The sequence below is a fragment of the Leptonychotes weddellii genome, chromosome 4 (assembly GCF_054177405.1).
Source record: "Leptonychotes weddellii isolate Sample4059 chromosome 4, ASM5417740v2, whole genome shotgun sequence".
NCBI classification, from domain to species: Eukaryota; Metazoa; Chordata; class Mammalia; order Carnivora; family Phocidae; genus Leptonychotes; species Leptonychotes weddellii.
In genome coordinates, this window is record NC_138372.1 from 33,678,150 (window position 1) to 33,689,802 (window position 11,653).

Sequence of the window (11,653 nt, forward strand, 5' to 3'; positions counted from 1 at the left end):
CAGGGCCACCTCCACTGTCCTCCACCCTCAGGGAGGTTGGCAGCGCCTCCCCTCTAGCCCCCTTAAGAGCACTTCCCTCTCATCTCCAGGCAGCGTCCTCCCTCCATGCCAATTCTCTCTCTCTCTCTCTTTCACCTGTCAGCTGGGCGAGGAAGCAAGCCCATGCCAGGCCACCAGGCCGCCAGTGTCCCCAACAGACCTGTCTGGTGCTCAGTGGTGCAGAAGCGAGGGAGGGGCCGGGACGGTGGACCTTCCCTGTGTGACAGTGTGGCGGTGTCTGTGACAGTTTAATAAAGAACGTGTGTGTGTGTGTGTGTGCACGGTGTGTGTGTGTGAGAGACAGAAGGAGAGAGAGACAGGGAGGCTCGAGGTTCCTTAGGTTCTTTTCTCAGTGAAACCTCAGCCAGGGGCTGTGGCACCCCCCTCCTTCAAGAAGGGCCTGAACCTGGGTGTGGGGTCAAAGCAAGTGTGAGGGACGTTGACTCCAACTACGTGGAGCAGGCTCTTGGGGTCTGCACCACCATCCTCTTTGTCCTGGGCACCGAAAAGCTCACATAAACTTAGAAGGAAGGCACTGCCTCGTGAGTTGAATACTATCTTAATAGTTATGGCTCTGGGTGGGACAGCATAAAGGGCCCAGAAACGGCTTGGAGAGGACCCAGGCATCTGGAGACAGAGGGTGACAGAGGAGACTTCCTGACGGAGGCTAAACTCGATGGCGGAGGGGTCTTTTAGACAGCCCTGCGCCCTGGCGGGCAGGAGGGATGGCCCGGCACAATCATTTCAGGACCCATAAACACCTTTCTGGGCCTCCCATTACGCTGGGAACTGGAACTGAGATCCTTGGTGTAACACCCCCTCCGCCCTAAGCAGCCCATGGGAGGTTGGTAAATAGCGTAATCAGATTAGTGGAGTGGAGGCGGCAGAGGCTATGGTGGGAAAATGCTTTGGGCTGGCCAGGCCCCCACCCCTCTCCTGGGAATTCAACCCTCTTGCCCTGCCCAGTCCCTCCCTGCAGGCCCCAAAGTCATCCTGGCTCTTCAGTGGCCTCTGCTGGGCCCGGGTGACCCCTGGCACCCGGCCTTCCCTGGATCTGGTGGAGATTTCTGCGTCCTGGGTCTCCTCAGCCGAGGGGAGGGACGGAGCAGCAGAGAGCCCAGCCCTGCCGACACCCCCTGCCCTGGGAAGCTAGGCCTCTGGGCGGCTTTCCTCAGCCAGCAGGGCTCCTGCCCTTTCCTCTGGCCACGATGCTGTGCTCACCTGGGAGCCTGGGCTGAAGCATCAGGATTCCAGCGGGATCATGGCTGGAGGGAGTGTCTGGTGGGAGGCGTGGGGTTTCAGCAAGGTTGAGTCAGAATCATTTCCCTCCTCAATCTTCTCCATGGCCAAGCTGAGCACCGGTCAATGGAATGGAAGGGGACAGAGACAGCCAGACATACCCGTGGAACAGCAGGGGCGTCAGGTCAGGTGTGGGGGGTGAGGGGGCAGGGCTGGGAGAGCAGGGGTTGTCAGGTCTCCAGAGGCAGGAGGTGGAGCTTACCAGGGGTTGGGGGCAGGGGGGAGGGCGTTACTGTTTAGTGAGCAGGGAGTTTATGGCGGGGGAGTTAGGGGCTGGGGGAGGAGAGTTAGGGGCCGGGGGAGGAGAGGTGGAAAGTGGGAGTCTGAGAGTCGAGACTGGGGGTGAGGAATTAGGGGACAGGGGATTGGAAGCTAAAGGATCTGGGTCTGGGATACTGAGAAATGGGATATTGGGGGACTTGGAGGCTAAAGGCAAAGAGCCAGGTGTTGAGGGACTAGGGTACCAGGGCCTGAAAAGAGGTTAAGGTGTTGGGGGCTGAGGAACTAGGGGCCGGTGCAGCTGGGCTGGGAGGGAGAGGAAGTAGAGGAACACCTCCCCACAGAGAGGGAGAGGAGTCCATGGGAGGACAGGAGGAGGTGCAGAAGGTCCCAGGCCAGGCCTTCCTCATCCCCCGTGGCCAAGCTGGGGCCACTGGGGCGGTGGCGGGCCTCTCCTTTTCGGGCTGTCAGAGCGGGTTAGGCTCCAGGAATTGGTTCCCTGGATCATCTCCTGGGAGCCAGCCCCTCCTGGCAGCTTTGTTTGGCGAGAGCGCAGGGATTAGTGGGGCTGCCCCCACACCACCTCCCGGCTGCCAGCTCCTGGCGCTTTCATCCCTGAAGGTCGCTAAAGCCGCAGTGCTTTGAGATTAGGCCCCACAAAGGGGCCCCTTGTGCTCCAGCCAAGCCTTGGGGGCAGGGAGGGGAGGGGGTCCCAAGAACTCAGCCTCCACAGAGCCCCTGAGACAAATCCTTCTCTCCCTCCCTGGTGCATCACGGAGGGTCCCCGTAGCCAAAGGCCGAAGACCCCCCTCCCATCTCTGCCCCCAGCTCAGAGACTGTCTCCAGGGGAGCCTGGCAAAGGGGCATTCAGGCCAGTTAGAGGTGACCCCCCCCCAGGCCTAACCTGCTCTATGGGCATGTCGGCATCCACCTGTGGTCATCTCAGGTTAGGGGTGAAGGGGGTGGAGTGCAGGGAGAGGTGGGGGTACCCAGGTGAAAGGTCAGAGTTAGTTGAGAATCATCGACTGAGAAAGAACATCTGTCCGACCGCCCATATAGCAGATGGGGAGACCAAGCAGGGCTGAGGAGAGGAAGGGGCTTGTCCTGGGTCACTCCAAGTTGCTGGTAGAGCTGAGGCAGAAATGAGGTGAGCTCCCCCTTTCACCTGGTGTCTGAGCCCAGGTTAGGGGTCAGCAGGTGTTCGGGGGGGGGGGACAGTTTTGTGCCTCTTGCACAGAACAGAGTGATATTTTTAAAATGTGGGGTCCAGCATAAAGTTACCAGCTATTAATTTTGCCCTATAAGGGCACTGAGGGAAAGCTACCAATGGCTCTCAGCTTCATTTCATAAAAGAAAGGATATTTGGACATCAAAAAAGTTGAAAAGACATCATCTCAGAATGGAGAGGATAGTGCTTCATAATGAATAGGTGTAGCTTTATGCACAGTTGCCTCTCAAAACTTTACTTTTCTCTTTTCTTGTTGTTTGGGTGAAGCGTCTTGGGACTCCTAGAGCAGGTGAGCTGGGAGAGGATGCCTGCCCCAAGGGGCTGAGGTGTCTCTGGGATCCAGGTCTGCCTACCCCTCTGTGTCAGGGGCGGGTGGGGGCCTGAGGAGGTTGAGGGAAGGGGCACTGGGACTGGGCTGCTCCTCAGGGCTCTGCTGTGAGGGCAGTCTTCACCTTGTCCCCCTCATCACCAAGGAGACCTATGAAGAGGAGGTGGAGGGAGCAGGCCTGACTGCGGTCGGTCGATAGAGGAAAATTTCTTCCTGTCTTCTCGCTCATAAAATGTTTGTGGCCAACATACTGCACAACATTCCCAGAGAGGCCGCAAATGGCAGTGCTCGGCTGGCATGGTCAAATGGAGCTCATGGAGCCCAGACTGTCTGCTTAGCCTTCCACAGGGCTGGCCTGAGGGGATGGGGTCAGGGAAGGGCCCAGCGTCACTGGGGTGGTGGTGGGGGCTAGATGGGCTTAGTCTGAGGAACATCAAAGGTGCTCAATAAATTCCTTGTGAGAAAGTGTCCACAGGGAGGGATCTGCCAATGAGAGGTAGGAACTGAGTGTATTAGCTGAAACTCATGTGGCATTTATTTTTTTTTTTTTTAGATTTTATGTATTTATTTGACAGAGAGAGGAGAGAGCGAGAGTACATAAGCAGGAGGAACAGGAGAAGGAGAAGGAGAAGCAGCCTCCCCACTGAGCAGGGAGCCCGATGTGGGATTCGATGTGGGGCTTGATGTGGGGCTTGATCCCAGGGCCCTGGGCTCATGACCTGAGCCGAAGGCAGATGCTTAACCGACTGAGCCACCCGGGCGCCCCTCATGTGGCGTTTATAACATACCAGGTACTGTACTAAATGTTAACTCATTTAACCCTTAGAACAACCCTAGAAGTTAAGTACTATTACTTCCCCCATTTTACAAATAAGAAAACTGAGGCACAGAGGTTGAATGACTTGCCCAAAGTCACACAGCTAGTCGGTGGCGGCAGAGCCTGGACTTGAACCCAGGCAGTCTGGCTCCATGGTCCATGCATGGAATTACTGTGCAATTATACTGTTATACCGTGGTCCTGAGCAAGGGTTAGTTCTGTGTCTCCACCATCACCTGGCCATGCCTTCCCCACTTCAGGATGCTTCATGGTTTTCCTGGGGTCTGGAGCCATCAAGAGATGCTTGCCATTTTGCAGACACTGGGTAGAGTGCAAGTGTCCTCTTGCCTAGTTGTTGTAGTTTAAAAACTATGCCCACAAATTCTTTGATACTTCTTCCTTTGAGTGGTGGAGTTTAATTGTCCTCTCCTTGAGTGTGGGTTGGACTTAGTGACTTACTTACCGGGACTAGAATATAGCAGAAGTGCTGGGGTGTCACTTTTGAGATTAGGTTTAAGAGATTACAGCCTCTATTTTTGACTTTTCTCCTCTCTTTCTCTCTCATCCCAGCCACCATATAAAGAAGTCCAGGCCACTATGCTGAAGAGGCTGCATGGAGGAGAACTGAGGCACCCCAGCTGACAGCCCGCACCAACTGCCAGCCACATGAACAAGCCCTCTTGGAAGAGGCCCCCCGCCCCCGTCAAGACTTCAGCGGATGTAGCCCTAACCAATATAACTGCAATCCCTAAGAGACCCCCCAGGCCAGAACCACCCAGCTAAGCTGCTCCTGGATTTCTGCCCCTCAGAAACTGTGATATAACATAGGCATACCTCATTTTATTGAGCTTTGCTTTATTGCACTTTGCAGATACTATGTTTTTGTTTTTTTGTGTGTGTTTTTTTTTTTTTTGCAAATTGAAGGTTTATGGCAACCCTGTATCGAGCAAGTCTATCGATGCCATTTTTTTCCAACAGCATTTGCTCACTTCATGTCTGTGGCACATTTTGGTAATTTTTGCAAGATTCCAAATCTTTTTGTTATTATTATATTTGTTAGGGTGATCTGTGATCAGTGAGTATGACCAGCTGAAAGCTCAGATGATGGTTAGCATATTTTAACAATAAAGTATTTTTAATGGGGATATGTACATTGTTTTTTAGACATAATGCTATTGCTCACTTAGTAGACTACAGTGTGGTATAAACATAACTTCTTTATGCACCGGGAAACCAAAAAATTCATTTGATTTGCTTTATTGAGATATTCGTTTTATTGTGGTGATCTGGAACAGAACCTGCCAAATATCTCCGAGGTGTGCCTGTAAATGTTTGTTTTAAGCCACTTAAGTTTAGGAGTAATCTGTTATGTAACAACAGATAACTGATACACTTGGCCAATCTCATGGTCTGGAGTCTCCCCACTAGAGCTTCCCCTATAGATGGGTTAAGTCACTGTCTCCTCCGTGTCTCTCCCCAACCCTGAGATAAGTAACAACTGGATAACGCTGATTTGCTGAATCAGACAATGGCCACAGGATGGTTAGGTGATGCCGTTCTGGAAATGGCATGTGGCCACTTAATCATTCTGAACCCACCCAGGCCAGAGGTGGTCACCAGTGAGCAGTTTTGACAGAATTATGTGACTTTACAGCTCTCCTATACAGTGGCTTCCAGAAAACCCACCCCCTGCTTTAATTGACAGAAAAGGCACAGGGCAGTCATGGGGATGAGGGCCTGAGGAGAGCTGGGCTGACTGGAGTAGGGCCCAGGTTCCACAGATCCCATCTTTGGGCTCTGAGACTCCTGGCCTCTCTCTATGCCTTGCCCAGTAGTGGCCATAGCTGCATTCATGAGACCATCCCCCCTTCAGCATCTTCCAACCCCCTTTCAGAGTCCCCATTCTTGGCTGGCCACTGACCCAGTCACAAGTTAGCACAATGTGATTGTGCATATCTCAGGGTCATGGTGCGTATATGTGGGTGTAAGAAGTGAGGTGGGAAATATTTGTATGTAGACATATGTGCTGGTGGCTTTTATGCAGCATGGATTTGTGCATTTGTGCACATGTGCATTTGATTTGTGGGTTTCTGAGCGGGAGGGAATGTATATGCTGCTGTATTTCTGTGTGTACCTGGGAGAGCGTATGTGTACATATATGAGAACCCGAGTATCTGAGCGATGGCTTTATGGGGGCCTGTGCCCTTCAGTCAGTGTGTCTGTGTTTGCTGCAACTGGGATGTGTGTCCGTGTGTCTGGCTTTCCATGGCCAGGTACCAGCACTAGAAGCTCCTGGACTGCGGTCCTTAAAGGGTTAAGGGAAACAGGAGCCGCCATAACTCTTAATCATAGCTTTGCGAGCTTAGCCAGTGCCCCTGTTGAAAAATGTTTCAAAAAGCAAAATAAATGATCTTTTAGTTACAAAAGTATTGATTTTGCCCACATCTAGTAATAAAGAGCAAGTCACCTGTAGCTAAAACTCTTGTAAAATATATTTTATACTCTAATAGTCTGCAGATAGAGTCACCCGCTGAGCACAGATGACAAATCTCCCCAGCGCGGCCCGCGCCCCCCATATTTCACGTCAGGGACACAGTGGTGGCGCAGGCAGCGACAGAGCTGGGTCTCCCTGCGGGTGAAGACATGGCCTGGTTGGCTACAGGAAAAGAAAAAAGTCAGGTTCCCGGCACATGGTCCATTCCCCTGCCCCCACCTGGGCACTCAGCACCAAGCTGGGTCATGGTAGAGGTTCAAGACCTGCTGTCCTTCAGACAGAGTGCTCCCTCTTATATGCAAATCCCTCAGAAGGAGGTCCCCCAGGCTCTTAGAGCAGGGCCACGTCTCTCTGTCTCTGCATCACAACTATAGAAGCTGATGGTTTGGGAATGTTGACGATCTAGGAGAAGAGCAAACAATGGGGTGGGGGCTCCTTCCTGGTTTTGAAGCCAGTTACCTTCGGTGTGCACAGACATGTTCACACCTAGGCCCCATGCTGGCCCCTCCCAGGCCTCCGTGTACACTGAAAAAGACACACTTAGCCCCCAATGCATACATATATCCAGAGGGACACACTTGACCACCCCCACCTGTTCAAGTACACACCCCTTGGCTTTATCCATGCATCCAGACCCACACACCCAGGAGCTCACCTAGTACACATTCAGTCCCTTCACGCGGATCTGCTATACCTCTCAAGGACCACATCCAACCTACCCAGAGAATTTTTTTAAGGAAGACTTCTGTGGGAAACGACCAAATAGTCCCTTTGCTTTGGGGGGATCTGAATGGGCGGCATGCTCTTCTCTCTCATTATCTATCATATATAGATAAATCTGGCCAAATCCACCTACTTTCCTTTATAGTTCTCCCCACCCCTCACTGCAGGTGAGAGAGGAGTTGCTTAAGGAGGGCACCCTGATCTCTTGGCCTCCTTTCCTTCCAGAGGGGATGTAGCCCGGGGATGAAGCCGAGGCGTGGGAGGCCACACACCTGGTTGCCATCCCTCTTCTGCACTGACCTGCTGTGTAGCCCTGAACTTCTCTGAGCCTCTGTTTGGATAGGGAGCAACATCTCCCCCTGGCATTCATAGCCTCCCCTCAGAGAAAGTCTACATGACTCACCATCAAGCTCCCTCATCAAGGTACCCTTGGAGAAGGCAGTGTCCTCCCACCTCCACAGCTAGCCAGCTGCCTTGCGCCACCCCAACCCCCACAGTAAGGTTACCTGGGGGCAGAAGTGGTCGGGAGGAAATTCAAAAGCACAGTAAAAGATCTCTCTCCCCCAAAGCTGGTAATTAATAGGGTTTCCAATCCCTGATGGCAAGGGGGTAGGTAGAGGAGGTGAGGAGGGTGGAGAGAAGAGGGGGGACCCTCTGGGAGTAAGAAGGTGAGGGGTAATTCAGGTGGTATTGGGAATAAGGCTGAGATGCGGTGGGAAGGGGCCAGGAGCAAGGGCGGGGGGATTGGGGGAGCGGCTGGGCACGGGAGCCGGTGGTAGGAAGGCAGCGGACAGGTATGGACCCAGCTAGGGGAGGCAGGAACGCAGAGCAACTCGCAGGGTGAGTGTGTGTGTGTGGGGGGGGGTTACTTTGGGGTGGCCGGAGAGGGCCAGGAATATGCCGGGGTATCTTTGAGCGGCGGGGGGCAGTAGGCCATCGGAGGGAGGGGACAGAGCAGGTAGCCGCCCCGCGCAGGGGTTGGAGCTGGGGGGAGGGCTCTTTAAGCGGCGGCCGCGCTAATAACCTGTCCAGGAGATGGCTCGTGGCAAATTGCTTTGTTAGTCTTGTCAGCGCGGCCGGGGCCGCCGTCAGCGCGCGCCATGGATCAAGATGATGAATCGCCGCGGACCGCGCAGCTGCGGGCGGCCCGCGGCCCTGCCCGGGGGTGGGGGTGGGGGTGGGGCGTGGGGGGGGCGCGGAGGGGGCCGCGGGGGGCCGGGCCGCCGCCATTAACTCTCGAATTAGCTCTAAGCCGCCCACCACCTCGCCACTGCCCGGGGGAGCGCCAGCCGTGGGGGCGGGCTGGGGAGTGGGCAGGGCGCCCCCCACGTGGAACCAGGCATCCAGACCCCCCGACTCCCGTCTCATCCGGACGCAGGGGAGAGTGGGGTTCCGGGGAGGAGCGTGGAGGGGCACGGTCACGAGTCTGCCCCGCGAGCCTCTTCCATCGCAGCCGGCGTTCGGGCAATTCGAGGGTCTGAGGGCGCCTACCGAGTGGCCTCATCGGGGCGTCTGCCCCCTTCCCTCTCGCGCTGTGAGTGGCCAAGGAGGCTACGAGCTCTCTTTCAGAATGTGTGTATGTGTGTGGTACGGGAGCAGGTTGGTTTGGCATTGCTGCTCTAAACTGAGCCCAGAGATGGGACTTTAGGGAACCTCGGACCCTCACTTCCCAGATCTTTCTGCACAGATGCCTGGGACCGGTGGTCTCAGAGTTTCCATGCCTGTGAGCACCCGGTTTTCCCAAGTTCCCAAGTTAACCCATCCCTCGCCTACCCACTACCTTGGTCCAATCTAGAAACATCTCCCCCAGCATGCCCCCACACAATCCACATAGGCGCAGTCTACACTCACATATTATGTATTTAAACGTGTACACACATATGTTGTGCACAAATATAGGAGTATATACATGTAACTACTCATATGCACATAACTCACAGGATAATGAATGCACACAAACATACAACCACATCCCGAAATGCACCGCTTCCTCCACTCCCAGCCCCAGCAGCCCTGGAAAGTCTATTGGGGGCGGGTCCCCAGCCAGTCTGGGGACGCCTTCCTTTTAAGCCCTTTGAAGGTGTCAGCCACAGCCCAGGGGCGGGGAGGGTGGGAGGTTCCAGGAGCAGGCGGTGGAGGGAGGCCCTGAATCATTTCTACTTCTTAGCTCCTGTCTAGACGGTGGCACCTTTGGAATAATTTTGTTAAATCAGTAAAACCCACCCACCTTGTGGCTTGCCAAGCTCCCCATCACCCCAGGCCTCCCTAAAGGATACCTTTCCCCCACCCCTCCTCCCCCATTTTCCTCTCTTTCTGTCCCAGCTATGTGCCGGGGATTTTGCTCACCACCACGCCCCCCCCCCGCCCCCAGTCCCCTAAAATCCACAATCAACCTGGAATCCAACATTGTGCTGCAATATGTATGGAAGTACACTGGGGTGGGAATATGACAATGAGGATCCCAACAGCATGCCCTTCTGTGGAGCCCTGCGTGGCACTGAAAGGTAGTGTGGGATTCTCCAGGTGCCTGGGAATTCCACTCTGTGGAGGCCCCGTGTGTACCATGAGGCTTGAGGCATACTGACAGCCCAGCCACCACCTCCAGACCTCTGGGACTGGGAGAGCTGGCCCTGGCAGGGGCCTGGGATCAAAGGGGTTTCGCCAGCTGGGCTCAAAGTCTGTGTGGCAGACAAGTTCCCTCCAAGAGCAGGTGCCTAGTTGGGCCCTATTCCCCATCACCTGGAACCCTCCGTAGCCCTCAGCTCACCTGCAGAAACTGCTTATCCTCAACAGCCCTGCTCTGCAAGTCTGGGCCTGGCAAACCTGGCCCCAAGTCAGGCCCTGACTGGGTTGGGGTTCCCGTCCCACCAGTCTGCCTGGCAGCCCCCTGTCCTGTCTGAGGAGGGAACAAAAGAGAGATGGGTTAGAGTTGGGTCTCTGGCAAAGATGAAGCCCCTTCCTGCTGGGACGGGAGTCCCAGTTGAAGCCAGGATTCCTCTTGGGGGGACTGCCCTCAGCAAACCGTTCTGGTACCACCAAGGAGGGATGGCCTGAGACAGGGGGGGATTCCACATCTGTGCTACTGTGGGAGGGACTTCAGTGACCCCTCCTTCATTTGTGCATCTCTAAAGGGGATGCTCCATACGTGCACCTGTATCTGGGTTTTGGTGTGTGACTGAGTGACTGTGTGTGGAGGGGGTTACGGGTTTTCTCCGGGATTATCTGTGCGCATGTGTTTGTGCGTGGAGGGCAACCAGGTGGGGGTGCAGTATCCTTCCCACCATTTCTGCTTGTGAAGGGTCTGGCCCAAGTCTGGATAATTTAAGCCAAAGAGACAGGCTTCTTTCCTTCCCCTGCCCTTCCTTCCCTCCTCCTCTCTCCCCTCCCTCACAGGGCTGGATCCCTGAAGGGAAATTAAAAGGTTATTTAAAGCCCCCGCCTCCACCTTTCTTGTCCCTTTAAATGGAGCCTAAACGGTTTTGCTTTGGCAGAAGAAATCTTTTCTGGAGCTTTAGGGTGGGGGTGGGGGATCCTGGTGGGAGAGAAGGGTCTAAGCAGCCTAATCCTCTTACCCCCCCCTCCCCTCCCTTCTGAGGCCCACCACTCCCTGCCCCCCCTGAGGCGCTCAGTCCCTAACTCTGCCTGGGGATCAATCCTCAAATCTGTCCACGGGCCCCTTCTGCCCTACCCAGGCCAAAATTCCTGACCTCCTTGACCCAGGCCAGGGCTCTAAAATCTACTGGCAGCATCAACCAGCCAACATCTTCCACCTCTTTATGCCTTTGCCCCTAAGTAAACAGCCCAGCTCTCAGGAGCTTCACTTACCAGAGGGAATGCCAAAACCAGGGTCCAGCTGTTCCAGCCCCAAGTTTAAGGCTATGTGCTCACCCTGTGTTTATCTTACATATAGCCACCTGGATTCACAATCATGCTTGGACTCACAATTGCACAAAGATTGGTTATACACACAAAAGGGACTTAGGACCACAGTTACACGTAGACTTGTAGTCATGAGAGCACTTGTCACAAGGACACACACCACATTCGACTCACAGTTGCTACCACTGTGACCAAAGGCAGACTGACTGCACAGAATCCCAGCCACACAGGGACACACACCGTATGCACCCCACACACCCTTGGCCAAGTGCCTCTCACAGCCACACAGCTAGACACACGGAGCCTCAACACAATCACTTGTCACTAGGGCACCAGCAGCAGCCGGGGTGTTAACCTGCCCCTCTGGCACACACCTCGGACACACCTTTCAGGAGGCTGGCCTCCTTCACCACCCGGCCCCAGAGCCAGCTCCAGAACGTCATCTTCCTGTGAACGGGTCCTGCTTGGAGGGAGTAGGCCACTGGCAGGAATGTGAGGGTGAGGGCCCCAGGCCCAGGATTTTCCCCATGTGGGCCTGGAACCACGTGTCTGTTCCCCTTGAGACAGGCGCACGCCCTGCGTGTGAAGCTGAGCCCCGCATCCGCAGCCTCTCTAAGAGGCCTACAG